The sequence below is a fragment of the Nipponia nippon genome, unplaced genomic scaffold (genome assembly GCF_047370975.1).
Source record: "Nipponia nippon isolate SJK-2023a ecotype South Korea unplaced genomic scaffold, ASM4737097v1 scaffold_2, whole genome shotgun sequence".
Taxonomy (NCBI): Eukaryota; Metazoa; Chordata; class Aves; order Pelecaniformes; family Threskiornithidae; genus Nipponia; species Nipponia nippon.
The window spans coordinates 20,397,396-20,424,250 of record NW_028262336.1 but is presented as its reverse complement, the minus strand read 5'-3'; the positions used below and the strand labels follow the sequence as shown (position 1 = coordinate 20,424,250).

At 37.5% G+C, this 26,855-nt stretch overlaps 1 protein-coding gene across 2 annotated transcripts in view; it reads right to left on the bottom strand.

The window, feature by feature from the left end:
• ROBO1 (roundabout guidance receptor 1) overlaps positions 1-26,855 on the bottom strand; it is a 735,949-nt gene that overhangs the window by 664,655 nt on the left and 44,439 nt on the right. Inside the window, exon 1 of one of the 2 annotated variants that reach the window (XM_087757518.1) lies at positions 22,344-22,473. The exons of the other annotated variant lie outside the window; for it this stretch is intronic. The gene's annotated coding sequence lies outside the window, so the exon portion shown is untranslated. Of the gene's footprint in view, positions 1-22,343; positions 22,474-26,855 lie in introns of those variants that run through there. 2 annotated transcript variants of the gene reach the window in all.

Sequence of the window (26,855 nt, the reverse complement as noted above, 5' to 3'; positions counted from 1 at the left end):
CACAGATACTCACCCATAGGCATCTTTAATACATTTGCATATAGCACATCTATAACTGCTCAACAACCACTGGGTTTTGTCTAGGGATGCTTGTGCCATATCACACAGGGGCCAGGGATTGATATGGTATCATGGAGTAAAGATGATCCAGGGCACAGGCACCCAGAATGAAAGAGGGAGCGATGCAACCTGAACTACAAAGAGAGAAAGAGTAGTTAGGAGTGTACTGAATCCATGTATCAGACCTGTACAGACCTGTAATACAAACCACAGAAACAGTGCAATGTGATTAACATATGTTGTCCCAATCTTACAAGATCTATCTGTTTTCCAAAAGATATGCCAAATACTGAATCAACCTCTCAAATACATTATTCTTGTTCTAGATATCCTGAATTGAAAAGGAAACGAAGAAGGTGTTGAGTTTTGGTTTAACATGGGTATTTTGGCAATAAAATGAAGACCTACATGCAACATTTATCTTCTGAGAAGATTTTAAATGCTTTCCACATGATTCGGGGCAAAATTCAAGTCACAAGGATACCCCCTGGTCAGCATTGAAACATCAGCAATGTGCAAGGATAACAGAAGGTGACATGGTCCCTGAAGTGTTAAGAGTAGAATTGGGAACAGAAAATCCAGCCCCTACAAAAAGGTGCTTATTGGGTCTGTGGTTTTGGTTGGTTTTTTTTTTTTGTTTGTGGTTTTTTTTTGGGGGGGGAAGAGGCTAGAGCAATTGACTCAAGGAAGAAGTTTTAAACGTACCCTAGAAAAAGTATGCCTGTTTTCCAATTATGGTTGGCAGTGACAATACAAAATTACTTGCAAATTCTGTCAGGAATCAATCATTTTTTTTCCTCTCACCATGTTCATATACTTACCTCTCTTCCCCGAGTGAAATGGTAAATCCGTATTGAGACTGTCTGGTGGTAAGGGTAGCAAAAGAAAACTAAGTTAACAAAATATCTGGAGATATTTTGTAAGATTCTGTGACTAGTCAAGAGTAAGCAAAGCAGCATTTTGAAAATGGTGGGGACGTCCCTACCTGAGGACTCCAGCCCAGGGGGGTGGGTTTCCTCTTCCAGGGAGCAACACCCACTGCCCTCTGCTGGGCTTTGTGTCAGTATGTGCATCGCTGTGCTTAGCACAGGAGGGAAATAAGACTCAAAGAACTAAAGATCTGGACCTCACTGTCCCCACAGAAAGACTTGCCCCATCCACAACTGTTGGAACCATCCCTCTCATGTTTTTCTTGAAGGAGTTTGAGAGATGGACCTTCTCTCTCTTCATTCCTCTGCCCTCCCCCAGTTTATTACGTGGGTATGGCATATTTTGGCAAAATGGGTAGAGTCTTGCTGTATAGTACTGAGCATCAGAAATAAGCACACCTTTCTCTCCTGCCTACTGAATTCTGAAAACTTCCCTCAGGATTAAGATCTTTATTTTAATATCCATGAAATGGAACAAAATATCAAGAATGTGAACTTTGAAGTGAGCCCTGACTTCAGCAAGAGGTTGAACTAGCTGCCAAATACTGAAGTTTGAACATACTTCATCTTCTATGCATATGTTTTAACTACAAAGACATAGGAAAACAATCTCCCTTTTCCCCCCAGTTGCAGCTCATTAATCCCAATCCTCTGCTTGTCACCTGACCAAAAAGAAGATATTCGCTAGCTTTCACTTTTCAAGCTCTAGTGTCTGAGAAACAAAAGACAATATCCATATACTTTACCATGTTTGAAGTAAGGAAGATCATTTTCCTTGATAGGCATTCTACACTATAGCATTAGTAAACATAATTCTGCTGAGATTATTTGTATCACTTCATAATGCTCTACCTGAGCATGCCTAAAGTTCTGGTACTGTACATGCAATTCTTAAGTGAGCTTAGATTTATACCCTATCATATAAATTCCAGCATTTTAATAGGGATAGTTGGAATTTGAAATAACTTACAGTTAATTTGAAAGTACACAGCCTATTGAGCTAAGAAACTTCATGAAATGCTTGTAGGAAACATGGTAATCTTATTTTGGCCTTCCTTATTTTGACTTTATTTAAATATGCACTATTAAGTGTCTATTCTAGAGCTAGGATTATAGCCTGTATATACGCAGAATTTTGGCTAGTTATCTCATGGGAAAATTGCTAGGGAGTATAAAGATTATTTCATATTTGCTCCTGAAAGGATAAGAATATAATGAGTTGAAAAATGAATACCTTAAATACAGGAGAGAGACAGCCTCCACAAAGGGTCTGAGATGCTAGAAAGCAGCAGTCAGATTAACTGTAGTCTCATCACTTGTCATGTTTCTAAAAATAACTACTGTCAGATAGAAATGAATTATTTTTACTGTAATATCAGTGGATTTTGCTTTATAGTACTGCTCTCTTGCTAGATGGTCAATAGGTCACACACATCTAGGAATGTCCTTGCATCCATTTAGAATAACTGTACATAAAGCTCATTTATCATGCCTTGGTAAAAAGCAGGTCTTCCAGTCTGCTCTTATTCTCTTTTTAATCATGTTCAAACATCACCCTCCCCAAAAAACACCACCACAACCCTCAACCTGTGTGGACTGGATACAAATATATACAGAATTTGCCAAATCTCCCTCTTTATCAGTCTGCATTTATACAGCTATCCATGCTTCCATTTGCATCTCTCTGTTCCCAATAGTAACTTCGGCACTAGAGAGTTTTCTATTAAAGGCGAGCAGTGCTGATTGATCGCTGCCTGGCTTCCCCCACCTCTCCCCATTCCAAGCCGTTCACAATGGGCTCATTGCTTCCTTCCATCACCTTAGCCTGAATGCCTGAAGCAATGTATCCCTATCTAAGCTTCAGATCAGATATTCAAGGAGCAAAGGACCTAATTAAATCAACTGGAAAAGGAGTTTAATCAATAGCAAGCTATAAACTCCCATCTTTGTTTTATCTGTAAGTACATAAATTACAAAAGAAAAGTTGAATACAGGAAAAGAGATTGAGCGAAGTACTATCCAATCTACACTACCCAATGCTTCCATTAAATTAAGCCTCAAACTATTAAAAAGAATAGCTTGAATTTCAATCAGGAAATGCAATATTCATTGTATGCTTTAATTGAGGCAGGTGAAAACCCTATCATTTTTTCCTGTTTTCAGCTTGTCTTTTCAGCCTGCAATTTCTGCTCTTTTACAAACCTTTCCTTCAACTATTCAAGGAACAAAGTTCTTTTCAGTTTCCAGTATATCCTAGACGGTAGTTTTAACTGCATACTGCAATCTCTGCCTTTGCCCATTCAGTTTTGAATGCAACATAATAGATACACATTCTTCTCAAGTATGCCTTCATTATTCACAGTTTTCACCATAATTCTTTTCAAAATACCGTGTGTGCTGTGTTATCTCAATGAGCTCCACAGCACATGGGCTTTTCTGTACTGTTAAAAGGGCTTTGGCAATCCAAACGGCATTGATAACCAGAAGTACCACTTTCATTTCCTCTTCACATGAAAGTTGTCAGGTTTTCTCCCCCATTCACACTGTTCTTGCCATCTAAGCCTTTATAAGCCATAGGCTGCATTACTATTTTGCACAACGTCATCTTTGCAGGCTTCTGTTCTAGACTTACACAAGGCTAAACCGGTGAGCAGCCATTACAATGCCACACATATTCAACACGATGCGCCATACTGCACCTCAAACATGTTTGGTCTCAAGCAATTTCTTAAAGAGTGCAGTTTAAAAAGTAGAGAGTCCTCTTTGCCTATAGGTTTATACAGAGGGCATAACACAATACTGAATTTCCAGTTCATCCTGCTGTTCCTGCTTTGCTCATTTTAATTTGATCGCAAATTATTAGACATACATTCTTCTCAAACTTGCCTTCTTTTATCTACATGCTGATACCTTCATATGCAAAATAAAAAGACAGGATTTCACATTTCTAAAACAACACACAGCATTTATCAAAAAGAACTCCCTATCCTGGATCTGCAGTTGGCTTTCCATACTGGTAAACGCAGATTAACTTCTTGTTCTCTCTTCTATCTTTCTTCATGTAACCAGAATTCTCCTCAAATCCCATGGAAGCAGACATATTTGAATGTAGTTTTCACTTTTGTTTAACCCAAACTCTGAACTGGCATGTAAAAATATACCTTAATAGGTGAATATAATCAATATATAATAGAAACATTTTTTTTCCTAGTAATAGCTGCCTAAATCAAAATGAGTAAACTTGACTCCTTTTTTCCCCTGGTTTCCTTCAAAACAAAATTTATGCAATCATATGCCATATACTCTGAATCCAAGACCATAATAGGTGTTGAATCTGTTCATAAACTGTAACCAAATTTGAGAGGTGGGGTCTCGGAGATAAACTTCTACATTTCCACGTGGTGGAACTGGGCACCTGAAGAGAGATGTCCATTAGCACTCTCACTGAAGGGCAGCCAGCAGCAGGAGTTCTCACCAAACATCCCACCTGCATGGGCCAGCCAGTTAATTAACACATCCAAGCTCAGGGCAACCCACAACTCCCTCGTGCTGTCAAAACTGCAGGTAGGGAAGGCTGGACTAGGCGCCTGTCAGGTAACTAAAAGTACTTCAGAAGGATGAAGCTACATTTGGAGGTGGAGCTGTCGTGACTGAGCTGCAACAGGAGAAACAAAAACCTGAAAAAACACACTGGATTTTCCTACAAAAAAAACTAAAGAACATGTTTACCAAGGAAAAAAGGCAATTAATGTTCTCAAAGGAACATTATTATACTGGTGACAGCCACCAGTTTGTCTTTCCCACCATCCTTAAGCCTGCAAAGAACCTGCGATGAGACACAAATCAAAATCTGTAGCCATCTATCACTACAGTAATTAAGTTTTTTTTACAATAAAAACTTCAAGAAATCTTAGATATGCAATGGATGTCAGATGTTGGTTTTATTAAAACAGATTATTCCAAAAAGCATGCGCTGCATAGCATTGAATCAGTATTTTTTTCAAGCTGTTATTAATCTTCAAAAAATTTTGGAACCCCATTGCTCTATTTGCCCTACAGATCATCGACTTGCATTAAGCTTGAGTATTTTCTCTTCTTCCCACACTGCACTACTTATTTTATGAGTGTCTATATTAAAAAAATGATGTGGGGAAACATAAGTTACATTTTAAGCCTTATTTAAGATAATTAATATTTCCAGAATGTTTAACTAATGCCTTGTCCCAAGACTTAACCTATATATATATATATACATATATATACACACACACAAGGCTGTGTATATATGAGATGATGCTGAACAGTATAAATCTCTTACTAATATTTTTAAGCAAAATATAAGAATGAAGTATAAAATTATGTCAGACTTACAACTGATAAAGATAAGAAATAATTTAAGGGAACATTTTTGTCTGCAGTATATCACATGTGAATTCTGAAAACACTGAACCATTAGACCCATGCCAAAAATTTTTCTCTTCTGCAAAACAAATTGGAACATAGCACACCTGAAACAACCCCCCTGGCCCCCATACTGGTAGCTACTGAAAATGAATTGATGTACCTGTAAACTGCTTCACTTTGCAAGTAGAGTTGAAATTGACTCTTTAGCTATTTTTTCTTTGACAAGTTTGAGCTAAAAAGAAAAGCTGCACTGGCAATAAAAATGGAAAAAGAATGAATAAAATTATATAGTTCTATGCACATGCAGTACCTTGTCCTGTTTTGAAGTTAAACAATGTCAGTAATTCCATCAGTTGGCTATATCTCACAGACTCTGTGATCACATAGAAAGAACTGAGCTTGCATCTTGATAATTTAATCAACAGTAAAAACAAAGAGCCACTTCACATAAGCAGTTTTAATGCTGGGGTTTGTTTGTCAGCTTTGCCTCTTATCTTCAGATAGAAATGCCCGTGGAAAGGAGACTCCTACTTACTGATCATCAGCTATTTTCATTTTGGGTCCTGTTTGCAACTAAGCCTTGGGGCACTACCAAGTTGTAAGAAACCAATTCTTATATGCCCCTCCACTGAACATCTGGTGCACATATTCAGTTTGAAAGTTGCAAATATTTTTAAGGAAAGTAATCCTCTGGTCTTTTGATCCAGAGACAGTAATAGGAAGAATCTTCCAAGCATGTGTCCCTAAAAAAAGTTAACTAAAGAACAAAAGTTTTAAATCCAGAGAAAAAGGTCTCTGAGGAGCAGAGAGAGTCTAAAATTCTTATTATATTCAGAAAAACATACTACTTTGAAACAAATATTTCTTTACAGTAGTTCACAAAATGCCAAAATGGACTATAACTGTTTACATTTATATAAATATTGTTGCTAATTTATGCATGTGGTTAATGATAGGCAGTGTAGCTAAATCAAATCTGGTTTATGCTCACTAATTTCCATGTTCTGTTAATGTATTTGTTGCATTTTTTTATTTTAATGAAGTAGGTTTTTAATGGCTGTTGTTAGCTACTGTTAAATGGCCAGCTTTCTACCACATCTGGCTTCTAATTACATACAAAGAGCAGCTGCTCAGATGTGCTCGACCGTTTGAGACACGAGATGTTCTTTTCCCTTACAAATATATCAGCACTATGCATCATTTATGTTTTATAACAGCCAAAAACTCCTCAAAATTATGTTTGTCTATTCCTAGCAGCTGGGTTGGGTTTGCATTAACCTGATGAGCCTTTACAAGATGCTCCACAGAGCAAACTGAATTGGATGACAACGAAACTCCTCCTGGAGTGCCAATCTGAACCTGACAAGCACTGAATGCTTACAAGGCCTGCTGAAGTCAAAACAATGTACAGATGCTTGGCAGTGCCAATAATGAGGCTTGTGGCCTTGGGTCACTAAGAGACTGATAAAGTAGACTAATTCAAAACAAATCTGAAGCCTTAAGCCTTAAAATAAATCTTAACCCACTTAGTACCTATGATTACTGTGGTTTGAGGAATGGAACAGAGACACCCAAGTTCCCAAATCCTTCAAGTAAGCAAACAGATGACAAAGACAACATGAACAACAGATGACATTATTTTTCTCTTCGTATTTTAAAAAATAATCCTGCCTGGAGAAATGTTAACATTATATTTCCAAATCAGAAAATGGAACAGAACTGTAACATTGCTGACACACATGTAGTTAGTTCCTTGGTTTGCTTTTCCCCATTTGGGGTAATATTTGACTTTGATATTTATGCAGTACTTTGTTGGATGGAAAAAAAAATTATGCAGCATACTACTGCTTTCTCACTTACAGCCCAGACATATCTTCCCGTTTTTTTTTAAATCTTCCAGAACCAAGTCCTAAGAATTCTGCTGCCTTCAAATAAGTATTAAAAAATTTTCTGCTTATTAAAATCTAAGCCTATAAAACCTAATCTAATTATTCTTCTGTGGTCAACAGATACATATATATAATATAGACACACATTTATTTTACTATTTTAGGCATTGCAAAGTAAAATGCAGTAATTTGTTATTATGATCACTGTACTTATATAATTACTACACCTGTCTAAGTTGCGTTTTGCTTAACTTTCATTAGTACACACAACAGTGTAACCTAAGAATTTTAGAAGCTACAGCTTGGAATAGATACCATCACCTCGGGGTTATGAATTCAAAGGAAACATATTAATGCTGTTTGGTTTTCAGATTTTTAATTTTTAAACTGTTTTTCAAAATCAGTTTGGAATTATTACTCTGTATTTACTCATTAAAAACTTCCAGTAAAGCTTATTAAAAGAAAGGGTCTGTGTTGCCTGATGCTGAGCATCTTTGTTATCCTCAATCAATTATGCAAGGAACTCAGCACAGCAAATGGCAGGGGTAGGTGGTACCTCTCCCTTTCTCACAGTGGCTTTCAAATATCCTTCAACTTTGTCCCACAGCACGGTATTTTAAGAATGGGAAAGTTCAAGTGTTCTTTACATTCCATATTGTAATATTCCACTTCAATGTCTGTAAGGGTAAAACAAATGATTAATATCCCTGTGCAAATTATGATTGTCTGTAGGATGTCGACATTTAGAGATCTAGATGCCAGAGAAACTAGATTGTGATGAATTTTCCATTTCTCATGGATTATGGAACAGCTGTCAGGTGGTAACAACTTACACTAACTATTAAGCTAGTCTGCATTTGAACTGGTGACCTAGGAGTGAAATATTCTCTCTCTCATGATCTTTCATTCTCTCATTAACAAGACCCCTGAGCCTTTCGCTTCCCACCGAATAGATCTACTTTTTTTTTTTTTTTTAAGTCAAAAGCATGTGTTTTCTTGATTATCCAGCAAGGTAGCTCTGACTGGTGCATCTCTTTCAGATACCCATGACCAGGGACAGAACAATTGCTGGCTACCTAGAGGCTTAATTACGACATGGAAAACGTAAAAGGCAATAAAAAGTATATACATTCTACCACTTCGCTAAGATACAGATTGTAAATAATTTGAAGGCTAAAAGTCAAAACGAAGACAAGAATGTAAAGCATAATGCTACATTTTTTATAAGCGTACATATACACACACACTTGCACCGCATGCACCTAGAGTTTGATAGCGCTGAGACTGAACAAGAAAAAGCAGAGAGTTCATCCTGACAGAAAAGCACCGAGTTCAAAGAAACTATATATCAACCTATCTGCCAAAATGCCACAGTGAATGAACTCCTCCTACTACAAATATCCCATTTTTTTCTTGCTTTCCCAGTCCTGTAACATTATTAACAAATTGATACTTCTTAGAGACCCAACAAACTCCTGCAGGATTTTACTGAACATACCCTGAGGCAATGGATATTATAGAACTATAAAAAAAAAATTACAGAAGGATATACTAGAGAGTGGAAAAAAAAAGGCAACAAAAAACCAACAAAACAACCACCATCAAAAGACAGCAAACTGTCAAAGTGAGTACATATTTATACACTAGAGATGCAGAAAACTAGAAACAACATAAAAGGGGAATAGGTAACAACCACTTAATCCTCAATGCAATGAAGGGTGGATGACAGCCAAACATCTAGGAGCAAGAAACATAAAAACAAACTATCATTAAGAAAGGATAAAAAGCATATCGCGTATTTAACAGCCCCAAATCACAACTATGTGTTCGTGCCATCCTTCTAAACATAATGGACAAATGGGGAAGTGGAAAGTTGAAAAGGTAAAGAAAATTCACAGCACTTTGCTATACTTAAAAGACTTGGCGTACCTAATTCCACGGCTATGCAAGACGAAATGGGAGGCACCAGTTAGCAGTAGAGTAGCAGCACAATAGTAAATTAAAAGTTCTAAAACATACAATATTTTCCCTCAAAATTTTTGACAAAAGCAACAACTGAAAGAAAGAACCAGTTAGTGGCCTTATTTTTATGATCAGATTTTTTTTAAAGATGACTAAAAAGAAGTTCACAACCAACATATAACAATGAAAACTGCATATATAAATACACACATACATGATTCAGCAAAGGGTCTGAGCTGAGACACACAAACCAGTCATGTTTTTCAGTCAACTAGGCAATTAAAATTAAATCTGGCTTCCCTTACAAGTGAAGGTGCTACCTTTTATGTTTTAATGTTTAATTTAAATAGGAATTCTAAGTGCTTGGATGTTTCTGCAAGCTAGGGGTTAAACTACTCTCTCCTCTGTTTGAACCATAACCAAAAAGCATTTTATGAGTGCAATAATGCACTTCAATAAATGGAGCTCACAATGGATACTCACTTTTCTCTGGGGAACGAAGAAAACTTGTATTCTCTTTCTGCCTCACAACACATCGGCAGTCTACGGTATCCTTTGTAGTCACACAGCTTATCATATATTACTGGATATATTTCACTTATGTAGATGCAGGAAGAAGTTAAGTATAGCCCCTCACCTAAGGTGTAACTATTTTAATCTCTCGAACTGTTACCTTCCTTACTTGTACGGAAACCAAGTTATACTATTTCTTAACTCCATCGAAGTTTCCATTTGAATTTTGGGAAAAAATGGTGAAGTAATCATAGAAAAGGACCATAAAGTTACACCCCATATATTTAAATTCTCATATTGATACTACAATAGCAATTCTATTACCATAATAATAGGTATATGAATATAAATAAATGCTTCACTTCATTTGTGTCAGCATTTGCAGAAAATAATATGACAGAGAGCTGGGCTCCAGGGATTCATTTGACATTATTGAACAACCTCTTAGACTCGGATATGCGTTTAGCTGCCCTGCTACAGACAGATTACACAAAGGAAGATCTACTGTTGGCTTTTGAATGAAAGTCTCAGACTGATCTGTGCAACACAAAGACTTCACTAACAGGAATGCAAATAGTGTCACCTTTATAAAACAAAACAAAAAAACAAAGCAAGGAAATCCTAACAATTTAGCACCCAGATAAATACTTTCTTAAGAATGTTTCTGTGAAAGGGCCCTTGTGAAGATTCCTCCTGCATGCGCTTCAAGCCCCTGGAGCTATGGCTGAGATTTCTGATATAAAATTTAGATTAAAATTTTATCATTCCATTTCAAAAGCAATGAAATACGAGAGAGGTTTTAGCTTCAGAGGGCATAAAATGCAACAATAACAAAACACACCCTAAAGTAAAAGAGTTTAGTATTGAGTACTACATCACTAGATACAACTCACAGAACTAATTTCTGTAAACTTAATAGCAACCTGTATGTGGTAAGACTACTAAACTAATTTTAAACAATTATTTTCAATGGAAGTTCACTACGTATTATAGAGAGACTCGGTTTAAAATTTCAAGTAATTTGGGGTATGCTGCCGCAACAGGACTTCCAGCATTCCAGTTGGGGAACGTCCTACACCAGCACGAGGAACAATGCTTCAGAAAAGAGCTTGTTACCACTTTAAACTGCAGAAGGAAAAGAAAGGATGTGGGGAGAAATACAGCTTCTCACTGGGGCTCCTTTAAGGACAGACTCCTGTTGGTTCTGTGCATATTGGATAGCACTTCATACCATGAGAAAAGTCAGGAAGGTCAGAGTTGTTACTCATAGCAGAAGACTACTAAAGTAAGGATTTAGAAGGGCATTAAAGATCATTTAAACAACAGCCTTTAGTTTATTCAGCAAAATAACGGGCAGTCTTATTTCCACATGTAATCACCTGGAGACAAATGTGGCCAATCACCTGCTTTCTGTATTTTGTGATTCGTGCACACCTGCATGTAGAAAATCCACAAGTTTCCAATTCTTAGTGTCACACAGGGGGGAAAAAAAAAAAAGGAATTTTGATTTCTACAACATTAACAGCTTGGCCCATAGATTTGTTTAAAATGAGCATGGGAGGAACCATCCTAAAAAACCTATGGATCACATGGCATGCCTGCAGCCTTCTAGCTAGAACTACAATACAAAGGTGCTGTGCAAACTTCCCCTGAATGAATGGAGTTAAGGTAGTATCACAGCTCTGAAGGGATTACCTTTTTGACTCTTTTTTTTTTTTTTTTAATAACTTGATATGAAGAATTCATTTAAATCCATAATGTTACAGTGGAGCTTTTCTATTGTTCCACTGCTGATCTTTAATAGATTTTTAGATATGCATCATTTGAGGAAGAATTTGGAATGGAATAAAAAGCATACTAGAAAGTTATACGGCTGTACAAAATACCAATATAGGATAGCCATTTGCAATTATATTAGGCCTGACCTTAAACAGGTGGAAATCTACAATGCTTCATTTTACACCAGCTGAGAATCTGACCTATTGAATCTAAGGTGACATTTCCCATCAATCTTTTATTTATTTCACATTCATTGCCAGTTTTCTATATATTGTATGAACAAATGTGAACTACATCTATTAGCTGCTGTATTCAAGAGTCAGCATGATGACATTAAGAATAAAAAAAGATAAAGTTCTGCTCTTTCTTCCCTTTTTTCCTCCTTTCTGTATGATTCATGATTCTCTTTCAGAATTTGGTAATTATTCTTCTTGGCACCATTCAGACTACCTTGTCTTATTTCAGTAAATAAAACAATCTGAAAATTAAAGTGGAAAGTGCAGAAATTGTTAGAGCTTAAGGGTAAATTGAAGATGATCTAAAGCAGTAAGGAGAAATTTATTTGTATTGCAATGAAACCACTTTTAATAGGTTGCTTCAGTAATCTTGTACCATGCGATAGAAGCTTGACCTGCCCTACACATCAAAGCAGAGGCAGTGAGATCCACTGCAAGGCCAGTTCTCAGCTGAGGTCCATCCTTTGCACAGGTGATGGGAGCCTTGGCTCCTTCCTGCAGCATTCCTATTCATATGGTCAGGCCGGTATAGAGTTTGTACTCCCTTGGAAAAGGAAAAGACAAACAGGAAATAAACTGTATTTAGTTTTTACTTTTATTTTCCAGGAGTATTGCAGATACTGCCTTTTATTTGGGGTAAATAACGAGATGACTATCTCATATGGAGAGAGATCTCACACATGGAATACAGCAGTATGGAAAGAAGAGAGTAACAAGGAAAAGAACACAGAGTAAGAAAAATAAATGGGAACTGCTAATGAAGAATAGAATTAACATAGTAAGAGAAACAGCCATCTTCTGCAATAGGTACAACCAGTACCCATTTATTCTACAAAATGTTCAACATCAAATGGTTGGGCAGCACATGGCTTTGCAGCAGTAGTACAGTGCTGCATACTGGGAAGCTGAAGCTGACGTCTTAAAGAGATGTCTGAAATCAAAAGCATTCTTACTAACAAACTGGAGTAAAAACCCATAGATAATCCTTGCATTATGCCACTGGAGATTACTATGTGCAGTTAATTTGACAGTGCACCTACATTTCGGATGCACTCAAAGCTGCAGAATACTGTACTCTGAAAATATCGCAGAATGTGGTGGAGGGAAGTAGGACATATTGGCAGCTGTTAAGAAGCAGTTTGGATATAGCACTTGGGAGGCAGTAACAAATAATACAAAGTAGCTAACTTATTGTTGAGAATGCATTTTCGTGTCTTGGCTAGTAAGCAAAGCTGATCAGAGTATAAAACCAATCTCACTTTGCTATATAGCTCTTGGACTTCCAACATCTGTTAAAAATAAATCAGCCCCACTTTTTGATGAAATTTATCCTCTCGCCCCCAATAGCATTCAAAAATGTTTGTGGGATATGGGAAAATAAAGTACAAGTTCTTGCATCTTCCACACCCCAGTCCCAATCTGTGAGCTTCAGCCACAACTTTTCAGATTGCTGAACTATTATAAACTTGTCATTCAAATTCAATCTATGCATATCCTCAGTAAACACTTTAATTTCAATAAAATATCATGCTTATTGTACAAGTATTTTTGCTGAAGCAGATTCCTCTTCCTAAAAGCATTAATTCATTTAAGTTCACAGCTGTATTTACCCACTCTTGAAAACGCTGTTTTCTCTCTACAAAAACCAAACAGCAACAAAAACAACTCAAATGCGTATCCGTGCCTGCATTTTGGAAAAATAATTCCACAGGCATGAAATTTTCAGTTAAGGCTACAGAGCTTGAAACCCCATCTTCCACATTTCTTTGAGCACAAGTAACAGTGGCTTTTAATTAACATTAACGTAAGTGTCTACAACCCATAAAGAAATACAGGTACCTTCAGGTACACAACTCACCTTAAATATCTTTTTTTGGAGGAAGTCACCTTCTGGAGATGGTCGTTGCTCCCCACTGACTATTTGGTCAAGCTGTTAGAGCTTATAGTGTAAGTCTAACCTGAAGATGACTAAGTTAGGATGGCAGAATCCTTCCCCCTATGGATACTTGTTTAACATTCTCATATAACTAAAAACTGGAAGGAAATAAAACCATTCTTCTCAACACTTCTCAAAAGCCATTTCTGATATGCAGCCTGCAAGGGAGTCCATCAGAAAACTGTTAAACCAGATTGTTTTATCCTCCCTTCTCTGTATATCGAAGGCTTTGCTCATTCCCAGTCTTTTCCTCATTGTCACTCATCTGCGACTTCCTTCTCCATCTGTATTGCCGTATGCTGAGTGATAAGGTCATATCAAAATCCTATCCATAATTGAAACTGTTATGTAGCAGCGTAGGCAAAAGAGCTAAGATTTAACAGCAGTGTAAAAAAAAAAAAATCTCCTAACACCTCCCCTCCCCCCAAATAAAAACATAACCACTCTACAAAGTACATGAGTATAAAACCAGTGTTACATACAAATTCTGCTTGTTTCCAAGCTCTTGGTTCTCAAACATCAAGACTTTGGATTGGTTTAGGGTATTTGTTAAAGATAACATAAATATTGTCTGATAAAGAACCTTTTCTCTTTATTATATATTCGTCTACAAAGAAATAACAGGCTATAAGGTATTCTTAATAGTAGCCAAATCCAGACAAAGAAACCCGCAAAGTGGCTAAACTGTTTCACAACAAAAAGATTCTCTCTGTCTCGTGTTACTGCCTCAGTTACCCTGGCATCCTAAATTAACAACAAAATGGTGGCAAAATTTATGTTGATACTAAGACCACCAATGCCCTTAAAATTGCTGAGTCAATATCCTTTGCTCAGGATGCTACTTCTCATGGGTGATGAAGCAAAGAACACCTTAATCTGCACATGTCAAGATAAGTAAAATTCATGTCAGCCCTTGCAAAATGAAACTACTGGTGCAGAAGGTCACTCAACACTTCAGGCCAAACACTGAACTAAGGACCTGATCCTGCAAACTTTTCCTTGACAACACAAAGTCAATGGAGAACATTCAGAATATATGAAAACAAGTGAGGATAAGCCCTTATTCAGGGTCTTTAGCACGAACAGGGAGTATTATCCTACAAATTTACTGTTGCTCTGGAATTTTGAAATTGGGTTACATATTAAAAACTGTTAGTTATTCCTCTAATAATCTAGGAAGAATTGTGTGTATATATAGACAGTAGAATATCAGTTCAGCAAAGCATTTAACCTTGTGCTCTACAACTATTTCTATTCAGCAAACTACTTTGCCTCAGATTAAAACTTTAAATCCTGTGGGTAATAAACAGCAGTAGTGAAAGCCACCAGATACTGAAATGACAAGCTCACAGGGATAGTTTCAATGCCTACACAAACTATCAGTAGTACTTGAAATTGTATTAGCTCACAGAGTCAATCAACAGCTATATAATTGCAAAATAAGAAGGGAGAAACAGCTAGAGTAAAAAATATATATAAAAAATGTAAGCCACCTAGAATGTGTCAAACCAGGGGTTTCTCTAGCTTAGTACCCTCCCTGAGCACATCAGTGAATGAGGACAATGAGGGACAAGCACAGTGCAGGTACACCGAGCTGCTTCTCCAGTGTGACTGCCCAGCTCCTAGCAACTCCTGGCTGAGGAGGTTCCCAAGTCTGAGGTCAAGCCTGCATCTTTACTTTTTATTTTCAGTATAGACTTTTCTTTTCCTGAATTTATTTAATCCATGTTTTAATCCATTTTGGCCATTGCAGCATCCTTTGCCAATGCAACTCCTTTGCATTTCATAAACATAGTACTTCAACAGAAATATCAGATTTCCTGCATCGAAACCATGTTTGGTTATTTTGGTGGTCCTTATAGGCAGAAAAACCTTTAGTTACTGGCTCCTGATGCCTGAAGGCTGGTATGCATGGTGCAAGGAGGATCTGTATGCTCGCACAGGCAGGTTGGGGTGCTGCTCGAGGTGACCATTTACAATGCCTTTCCTGGCATTTTGTGAAGCTTCGTATGAGAAGCATGAAACGTTTACACATCTTTTCAAATGCTTTGTTCATCCACTTCTAACACAAATCTAAAGTCTATTTCCTTAGCAGGTGGATCTAAAGAACAGTATGGTCAGTTTTTGTTAATCACCCTCCTGCTGCTTTCAATGTAAAGGGAAGGCTGGAGCACTTTACATTGATGTTGCCTCAGATCTATAAATGGAGATAGTAAAGCAGGTGTCCCTGCGCCACTCTGTCTCACAGCTGCAGACTAAAAAGAAAGCAAGCACTGATATTGATTACATTATTTTTGGTTTTCCCATGGGAAGCAACTTCTTCCAAAAAATATTTGGTTTGTGTTTGTTATCACAAGCTATAGCCCTCCAGATAGATGAAATATTCTAGAGATTAAAAAAAAAAAAAAAAAGTAATTTTGCCTTCAATCTGTTTCCTCTCAGTATCCCTTGTGAGTTGCAGTTTAGCCGCGATGAGAGAGACAACATAAAATGACCATAAAATTGGAGAAGAGGAAAAAAACCCCACAAACTTCCCTGTATTCAATAAGTTCAGCATAAAGAAATGAAAAAAAAAAAGTACAGAAAGTGAAAGAAATTAAAACCACAAATGCAAATTTGAAATTAAGAAGCCACTTTCAAGTCTTCACCTGCAGAGTCCGATAATCACCGGAAGGCTGGCTATAGGCTGCTCTACAGTGTATGTACCTCCTGGTATTTCTATGGCAGGGTTTTCACTTTCTTGTTTTTCTATATGATTTCAAACATCAGGTATGGCTAATACAAAACAAAACTTGAGGGGGGTTAAAAAAAAAAAAAATCACATGGATAGCAGAAGGCAACAGGTTGCAGAGTTCTGTAATCATAAAGTGTCACATAACATTGTTCACGAAAAGTTTGCGTTCATATAATCAGGGCCAACCTGAATCTGGAAAGAAAAAACCCTAAAAGCTATTCTCTTCATTAATACTTAAATTGAGTAACTTACACTGAAGTCTTAAATTACTATGAAGCATGCTATTAGACTTAAGTTCCGGTTTAAAAATTTTCAGAAATGGTAAGCACAGATTTGTGAATAAGCCTTATTTAGCTTCATGAACAGCAAGTAATGAACAACAAGCCTGATTGCATTTCAAGCCTTGGTTCATAGAAGTTAGTTTCTTTAATTAGAACTCCTATAGATCCTGTGATTTCAGGGTAATCAGGTAGAACTCCAATTTTAGTTTTTCCACCTAATTTTACCTTTTGTTCATTTGAGAAGTATCATATTTGTACAGGACACAGGGCAGATTTCAAAGGCAGTGGAAGGGGGTAGGATTCCTCTCCTCTGACAGGGATTTTCAGAAGCAGTTAGTCCAAATTCACTCCAAAATCCCTTTGTATGCAGATTATCACTCTTTCATTTGCATAAGGAAATCTTTCCCTCAAATCTCACAGTTGTCATGCACAGTAGTGACTCTGGGATATACCTTTGATTACATTATAAATTAATATTTGTCCTCAGCTTCCAATCAATAGGAAAGAGTATTTTGTCAAAAGGCGTCCGGTTGGCAACACTTGAGCATATTCATGAGGGCTTAGCGGTGATTACGGTGCTCAGGCACATGCAGCAGCACAGCTTCTCACCCGTGCTTTGTGCACGCTGCACCTTGCATCTTTCCTGGAGATTTTCCATAGGCTCTAATAGCTCCCAGTAGGCCTCCCCACGACAGACCTCCGCACAGCTGGGAAGCTGACGTTGCTATGGAGCACCACCACCATTACTGAATAAAGGTGCAAAACAGTGCATTACAGCTGACATGCAGCTATGGAAGGCATTAAGTGTCTTTACCGAGCTGTCACTTACAGCCCTGTGGGAGATCAGAGGCAAGTCACGGGTCCAGGAAAATAATACAGTGCATTAGCAACAACTGTGACAGAAAGCTGAAGGGGTTACACAGAATTAGTTATACCACATATGGTTGTACTTGGCAAAGGATGACTGAACTAATATTGACTGTATTAAAGCATACGACTCTGCTCTGGCCTTTCAGAAACTTCAATGTATTGCTAGAGTGACAATCTGACAAGGAGCTATTACCTCTATTAAATAAATATATACATATATTAGACATTATATGTATACATAAAATAGACATATATGCATATGCCTATTAAATTTATTTATCTATACGGGAGTTGAGGCAGACTCTTTTCAGACTTACACATGCCAGTCTTATTCGCTGCCCTACGAGTTGTGAATGCATATCCCAATGGCATAGCTTATGCCTTATAAGCATATATAAGTAGGCTAAGTAGTGTTCTTCATTATTTTATATTTCTGACACTCACTTCTACAACTTGAAGAGATTTCCATACAGCCAGATACAATAAATTAGGCATCATTATAATCCGTCAAGTGTCCCTGATGCTGTCAACATCTTCAGTTCTTGGAGTCACTCATTATAAAATACGCTTATTCATACATATTTTTAGCAGCAGATCTACATGAGTCAGGAAACACAGACTTTGTTCTTTCTCCTCCAGATTTTTCAGAGGAACACTATATCAACAGGCAGGTGGCCATACAATATCCATCAGTTGTTGCTTGGTATAAAAGCAAAGTCTGCTCTTGTATTAAAATATAATTTACAGACTTTGTGTAACCCCTTCCAGTTAAACTCTTACATCCCTTTTACATAAGTTTCTAAGCCTCTCACTAAATGAAATATGCATCATACACATACACACGTGAAATCCTGATCTTCATATGACATTTTGTGAATTTACTGACTATAAATACCTTAGGGTCAGAGAATAAGCAATTTTTGAGTTACAATTACAGCTGCAGTACAGGTTACCTTTGCTTAACATATTAGATCCAGAGTTGAATCAGGTATGAATTCAAGTGACTAGTGATAATCTATCACAGTGGAAAACACGCACCTGTGGGTACAATGCTTTTGATCAAACTAAGATACTGCCCATCTCCTACAATTTCTGAAAGCAACACTGTCCATATCAATTTACTAATGCTTACTACTATAGATCACAATACAGTATAATATTAGCTTACCCAGTAAGAATTTTATTTTATTCTGGTAATATTTGGAGGTTTCTCTTGGATCAGGACCTTTTCCACTGCAACACATGCAGTAGAAGCAGGAGTTTTTATCTCCTAAAGATCCCAAGACCTTTTTCTTTTTTTCAAAAGACTTCTTGTTTACTTTCATTATGGCTGGGTATTATTTTATGTCATTATTCCAGAGTGCATTTCTTGAAAATGCAAAGCAATTCTTTGCTACAGCTTTTGACAAGAATTAAGGAGTTGAGGGGCTTATTTTAAACCTCAATAAAGTGGGGAGATTTGATTTTACAAGAAACCGCTTCCATTTTATGGGTCAGCTGGATAAAGCTTTGAAGATCTATGGAAACGCAGCCCAGTTCTACGTTTCTCAGCTATCAAATCACACAACATGGAGTTAAATCATATCTCCGCTATGAAAACAGCAAGTTAAGTCAGACTGATTTAAAGCTATGATGAGCTTAATTTGATCTTCAGCTAAGTTACTGTAAGGATAAGCATATGCGGAAGTTTTAAAAGAAAATAGTAGTGCTAATTAAACAAACTCAAATATCTAAGTTATGCTTAATCAGTAAAGCCTGATCCAAATGAAGACAGTGGCAGAATTCTTAGTTAAAAAGGAATTCCCAAGTTTAAATAAAAATACAGTAGAGGAGAAATCATAAGGTATTACATATTTAACAGAGGATGAAGAAATCAAGCTGCTCCCTTCTCCAAGAAAACGCACAGTTCCTTTCAACGTCCTTACTGGAGAGGTATAGGCATTATTTCACATCTATAGCTGCCTGAGCATTAAAAGATACTTTGATGCATCCTGGCCAAGCTTTCCTCTGCTATTTATATTTTGCCCATTGTTTGACTCCGTTGTCCTCTATAAAAAGACCTGTATGAAACTGGAATGAAACTGTACGCATATAATTCATGGAGTGTTTTGTTCCAAACAATGTAGAGAGTGACCTTGTCAACTGTTACCTAAAGCAGTTAACTTTGACTGCTCAAATATGTAACAGAACAGCACTTCTGTCACACAAATGCTTGCCACTATACATATTAAATTTGCTTACAGAAAAAGAGAGTTTGGGTTAATATTAGCTGTGAAGGTGCTGTTGCTTTGACGCCATGATATTAATTCAGTTTTCTCCAGGGGAGTAAGATGGTAGCGTTGATGTAGTGAATAGCAATACTCTTTCCATAAAAATAATTTTTGATAATTCAGTAATTTCAGTACATGCTTTGAAGGTGGTATGTATTTGACTATGAATAATGAATATTTTATATCCATTTTTAAAGGAATTCTTTATTTCATAGGGGTTTGGCATGAAACAAAAAGAATACATCTTTTGAGAATTTTAAACTGAGACTTTCTAAAATATTTAGAGGAAGGAAGCAAAAGTTCTACAGTTGTGAACTTTTCTCCTAAAGTAACACTATCCTTCTGTTATCAAAATAGTTTAAGTCCACTGCTACTAGCCAAATGTAGACTTTTGTTAGATTTTGGCTTTTGAATTGCAACATACCTTTATTTTATGATTTTCCCAAATAACTCAAATAAACATTGATGAAAAAATGACAGATGCCCATTACCATAACTGACTGCTCGAAAGATAACATTAATGCCTTATTACTTATAACATATTCATCCAAATGTTTCATTAACTTTGTAATGTAATATTAATGAGAAAGATAACTAAAATTTTCTGGACCCAGCAACTGCAAACTGCCAGCTAATCATTAAATCCCAGCTCTCCTTTCACTTAGTTTCATCTGCACAGGTTCCTCACAAATTCCCATTCACAGATCACAAAAGAACAATTTGGGTTACTTCAAGAATTAATTAGACATTTGTATGAAAGCCACTAGAACAACTGCTCCTCCTGCGAGTTCATAAAGCTGTTTAATTTGCTCTTGTATTTTCATTCAGAGAAGCTGGCAACACCACAATAAAACACAGCATGCAGAGATAGCAAGCCAAATTTCTTACTTAATTGTTCACTTTCATTTACTATGCTCATTTAAAAGATGCAAGCACTAACACCTTTTAACCTCAGCAGTGACACAGCTGGGGCACTCTTCACACATAATGCGGAGTGACTTAGAATAATGCACCCCTTGTCAATCTGTAAAGAGTATTCAGGTTGAGATTTAAAGTCTGTACTTGCATTAGCAAAAGGATGAAAACCCCTCTCTTGTACAGTTTAGCTTTTATTATGTTTATATCTTAGCAGCTAATTGCCTGGAGAAAGGAAAAGAAACGCTGAACAGGAAGTATTGAAACGTGTATTAAATGCTACAGAATAATAAAGGCAGCATATTTACTGATTTCTTTTTCTTAACATCTTAGCTTCTTCACTGAGGAGTTAAATAGCCATTTGAATGACGCTCTTTCGCCAAAGCTGTCTTTATAAACCTTCTGTTGAGCAGAAGTAATAGACAGACTCTTATACAGGACGCAGGACAGATCAGATTTCTGTATTCAGCAGAGGTATTCCACAAGAAACTTGGCTTAGCCACAGAAATAATGTCACTAAGAAGTCAGAGCGTGCCCTGTGGAGAGCTAATCGAGGGTGGAGATGAAGATAATCCTCCCTCTGAACAGCAGCCCTGGCTAACCAGAGCTCAACATCTGTTTCATACTACCACAATATTTTTTCCTGCTCTTCAACCATGGAGTTGGAAAGCACTGGTGCATCCTTTTCACCTTAAACATGAAAGCCCTTTTAAGATTTTCAAATTCACTGTCTGCAAAGGAAAATGTAGCCGCTCAGACTTATATGCAATGCAAAAACTGGCTCTCTAGCATACCAGCACTGATGTCCATCTGTCAGCATGGCACTTAGCCCACACACAAGGTGGAACGCCAGTTTCAATAGGGCATAGATGCCAATTAAATACAAATTTAGAGTGATAGCCTGCAGAAGGCAGAAAATAGCATATTCTGCGAAGAGGCATTTCTGATGGTAAATACTGCCAAATGTTTTATTATAAGGGATCACTTATGTTTATGATAGCAGGCATTATGAGTCAGATCTAAATCCCATGAAAGTCAAAGTAGCCTTCTAAACACTGCAGAAACTATATAGATATAATATCCGTCAAAGCCTGCTCTTAGTAATTTGAATGGCAAGACTATTTAATTCATTAGAACTGAGGCCTTACAGAACGTGCCTTTTTCCAATCAATCTACATGACAGTGAAAACTCTCCATGCACAGAAAGTACTAATTACATTTGATTGACAAAGTAAAGACTGCAGTGCTTACCCTTAAAAAAAAACAAAAAAAACAAAACAAAAAAAGACACCACACCACACAAAACACACAAAAAAAAAAGCTTGGCTAGTCATAACTCTGTCTTCCTCCTCCCCCATGACAAACAGGTTGCAATTTATTCCAGCTACCCCCCAAGTTATTTCTGAAATGAATGTATTATTGAGATAAACAAGTTCTGGAAATTGGCATTTATTCTTCACAGAATACTGTTCAAGGAATTAAAAAAAAAAATGTTAAGGCATTATTGACAAAAAGAACTCTCATATTTCCTTCCCATTTCCCTCCTTCTTCATTCCACCACCTACCTTCCAACCTCTGCTACTCCAGCCTTTCAGGACACTTTCCTTCCTACAGAACGTTTTTCCTCAAGACAAAGCAAAATGGAAAAATGCACAACATAAACCCCGATGATTTCTGTGAACTGCAAGAGGTGAGAAGGGAAGAGCTGTAAAAGCAGGAGAAAGACAGTCAGCAGCAGAGGACCAGCTGATATCAAACAGGTCAGACCTCACAGGTGTGGATCCAAATTAAATACTATTGGAAACTGCTGAGTGTGGTAAGAACAGAGATGGCAATGGGGCAGACAGGTAAAAACCAGAGCAGTTACGGATTGTCAGAGTTACGGACTGTCATGCTGTACGGTGCCTGCCTTCGGCCGAGCTTTTGGAGCTTGGCAAAGCCAGAGTTGGAAGAGAAGCAGATGGAGCATGTAACAGAGTTTCTCCTTCCTGGGAACGTGAACAACATCATGCCAGGCTTTCAGAGAGACAACCACCCCTCCAAATGCAACCAGCTCTTCCTCACTCATACTTTTTCCCCACCTACAACCTCATACCTAACACCCTGTGCACCTCATCCACATCTGTCATCCTCAGATGTTTACAAATGCTGCCAAATGTACAGATAAGCTATTCTGAAAGTTTGCAAGAGTTATCACTGTGTTTTATGCAGCACATAAACAGATCCTGCCACTTTAAATGGAAATATGTTGCACAGGCACGCTGTTACAGTATGGGAGTCGAACATCTTGGTATTAATATAGTTCTTATCACTTGTTTCTGTGAGGTATGTCACACAAACAACCTTCCCCTTCCCAAGCTTTACTTAAAGCTGTGTCTGAACAGGGAAATAACACCTCATTTCCAATGCCTTTGTTCTTCTGTCAAAATTACAGCATTTCAAAGTGTCAAATTCAGCTATCAGGCAGATTTCTGCCACTACAACAGAATATTTTTTATTTTTCTCTTCCCCCTTTTTTTTTAAATAAGGAGGTGGGAGTAGAGTTTTTATTATTCAGAGACAGAAAATAAGTTTAAAAAAACAATCAAAATTAAAATAATTTATACGATGTCTTCATAGCACATCTGATAAAATGGTCAACATTAATTTTCATTAATTCATGCTAGAGATGTAGCTAGTGTCTGTGGTACAAGGAACTGAACTTTACAAGGGAGTGTAAGCATCTGCCCTATATTAGAAAAAAAACACAAGAAGGATTTTCCAGAATCCTTGGCATCAAGTGCTTGTAATACCAAGTATCTGTAGGTGCAAGCTTGGATTGGGGGGCTTTATCTATTCAAATCCTCTCTTAGAGAAGCCTTGAAGCATGAATGTCATATTTGAAAAAAAAATAGGACAATTTAATAACTCTGCATTTGTTTTCCATTTTGTTTCTCTCCTAGAACAACCTTATCATCCTCCTTCCCACTCTGAAAAATGTTAACTGCGGCACACTTTCTATATACGGTATAATACAACCTCATTTACTGAAAATAGTTTGGGGGAGAGCAGCTTCTGAAAGGTTTAGAGGTGGAGGAATTGCAACCTGACTGCCAATTCCTGCAAAAGACCTTGGTAAAGTCACTGCAGCTGAATTAATCACTGAAAAGCACAGGATGAGATATCTCTAGTAACAATACAGAACCTATGGTAATATTCCAAGTAATTTTGAGCACAGAACAAAGTTAATCATGCTCTAGACCACACAAGAACTTCACAAAAGAGAAACAAGAAGATGATGTGTCAAACACTGGAGTACAAAGCAATGATGAGTACCAGTAACAGCAACTAGTTAGTAACAAAGAACTACAAAGATACAAGGCACTCCTTCAGTGTGGCCTAAACAGTGTATGTCTTCAAATCTGACAGTGAATTGTAAAACCAACGCCCATTATTGAAATTGTTTTCCAAGTGGGGCTATCCTTGCGTTCCTTGTAATATATAACAGATGTGCCTTAATAGATTTAAAATGCTGTGACCTGAGATGGGAGAAAAACTGTCTTCTGATTTAATAGGATCCTAAATCACTAAAGCTAGTTAAACTACAATGACAGAAAAATTTAGTTGAATCCACAGTGTTAATATACAGTGCAGAATACAGAATCTTATTAGAGGATAAGTTTCTGCCTTTACCTTGCCTAAATGCAAGTAACACGTTTGGAGAATATACATAAATTTCAGCATTCCCATGGTTATACTCCCCCTTCCCCCCCCCCCCCAAATGAAGACCTGAAATTGTGAGAAAGTTTATTTTCTTATACCAAGAACCCTTAGCATGGTGTATGCTGTCTTTAGGAGAGCTCCAGCAAAAAGACCCCTTCTCCTGCTGTGTGACAGGGCGTGAGTGCAAATTTCCTGGTAAAGGCTCACAGAGCCTTCCCTAGAGTTTAAAGAACATCTGCCATGCTTTTCTGTAAGTAGATGAGTTAAGAGGGGAATATTAAATGGTACCAAATCAGAGTGCCCTAATTTGGCTGCCTTGAAAACAGACAAAGGGCAATCTCTCAAAGAACATCTAAAGCATGGAGACAGATTAGTAATAATAATAATAATTATTATTTTTATGCATTAAGGCAATACAGCCTCTTTTTGTCACAGATGAGTAAACTAGGATCTGTAAAAACTAATCTGGCCAGAAAACTACATGTACTGAGATGATCACCAACCAGAGTTTCCTATCTCAGTGTCTGAACTAAAACGGAGCCTTGTTACCTGAGGGGCTACAATCCGAGAAAGATGTTATTGAAGCAATAGAGAAATCCATGGATTGAGACACAAATTTCATGACCTCTCTAGATGTAAGACTACTAGATGAAGGGTGTTTCACAAATTGACTTCAGGTAGTCTAATCCCATAGCCTTACCCCTGGCTGTACAGACTACACTGGATCATTCTCTTGCCGTCCTCGTTTCTGACTGCACAGCAGCCTTACAATCCTATAGCCATCGGTATGGTCTGCAGAAGTGTCAGACAGCTACAAAACGAATGCATTAACACTAGCATAATGACTTGCTTGTGTTCGTATGTTGCAAGTAGAAGAAAATCATGCTAGGAATTTGGAAGGAGCTGCTGTGCGCTACCAGGGCATTTTTGAATGCCAGCTGCGATGCAGGCCCTTAAAACCAAGTCCTACACAGGCTAAAATAAACACAGTTTTTGACCGCTTAAACCTCCACCTTCTGAAATACTGTGTTTGCTCAGAGAAACCCAAAAGAAGTACAATCTTTCCAAAATCTCAGCCTTATCACCACTTGTGGCCCCCACTATACAACCACTGTAGTAAGTAGACAGGACTTTTATTTATATAAAGTCTCCCAAGTACTGAACTACCACCTAAAGAGTCTTTTTTCTGCCCATTTAACAATCCCTTAGAGAAAACTGCCTAAGCAGAGACCCTTCCTGACTAAGATGGGGCTGGTGCAACAGGTTCAAGATACTTTTGCTCCCCTCCCCTGCTTTGGGTAGAAGCAGCTGTACCGGCAGTGCACCGAGCTCGGGCTATTTCCCGCATCCTGCCTGCTCCTTAACTCCTAACCATAGACACCCTTCTTCACAGCTCTAAAAACCACGTAACTCTGGGCATGCCTGTGGTCATTGCCCTCATCCTATGTTGTTGATCTAAGCCAAAGACAAGAGTTTACTGAAGATGAAGCACTTCACCTTTTGAAGGAAAACAGATGCCCTTCAAGCTCTAACTCCAGAAACTCGTTCTTGGTATCAGAGATCAGGAAAGAGTAAATTAATCAGCCGTTTCCTACTTTGCAAGTCGTTGCATCATTTTAGAAGCACACAGTGAGTACAAGCGACTGTCAGAAAGAAGGCACTAGCCTGACTGAACCAGACCCAAACCGTGCCAGGGAAATTCCTATTGTTCCTTAAGCTATAAAGAAGAAAATATTCAGTCAGGTTATGCATGGTACTGAAAAGAAAAAAAGGGAAAAAAATATATATATAACGATTTGCAATTAGAAGGAAAGAAGTTTTACCAACAGGCCACATAATGGATCATTAACCAAAACATCCATATTCAGAAGCCCAGCAGATTTAGTGAGGAACCGTACAGACCATTAGCACTAGAGATAATAGCCATTGATTAAAAACTGACACATTGATCATTTGTTCTGGCTTTTGATTTGCCTAAGGCTTCCACCCAATTTCTTACAGTCTCCTACAGCATTTTATCCCCTGGATCATGAAAACTGTAGTTTCAGCTTCATGAACACACATCCTTAGTCCATCTATTTATGGTATTTATGCAGCATGTCTGTTGATAGGTTCCTGCCCATATAATTTAGTCATAAAGTCTTGCCAGGTCCATGGCATGATTTGCTTCAAATTATTAAACCACTTTGTTCATTATTTATTATTGCAATATTGTTTGCCCTGTAACAGCTAAGGTTATGTTAGCATTTCCATTACAAACACAGATACATCAAGGGATTTAAAACTTGACTGTAAAAATCTTGCTTTAGGCTGGGACTCTGCAGACAAGGTTTCAGCTGACAACAGATTTTTTTTTTTTAAACATTTTGTACTAA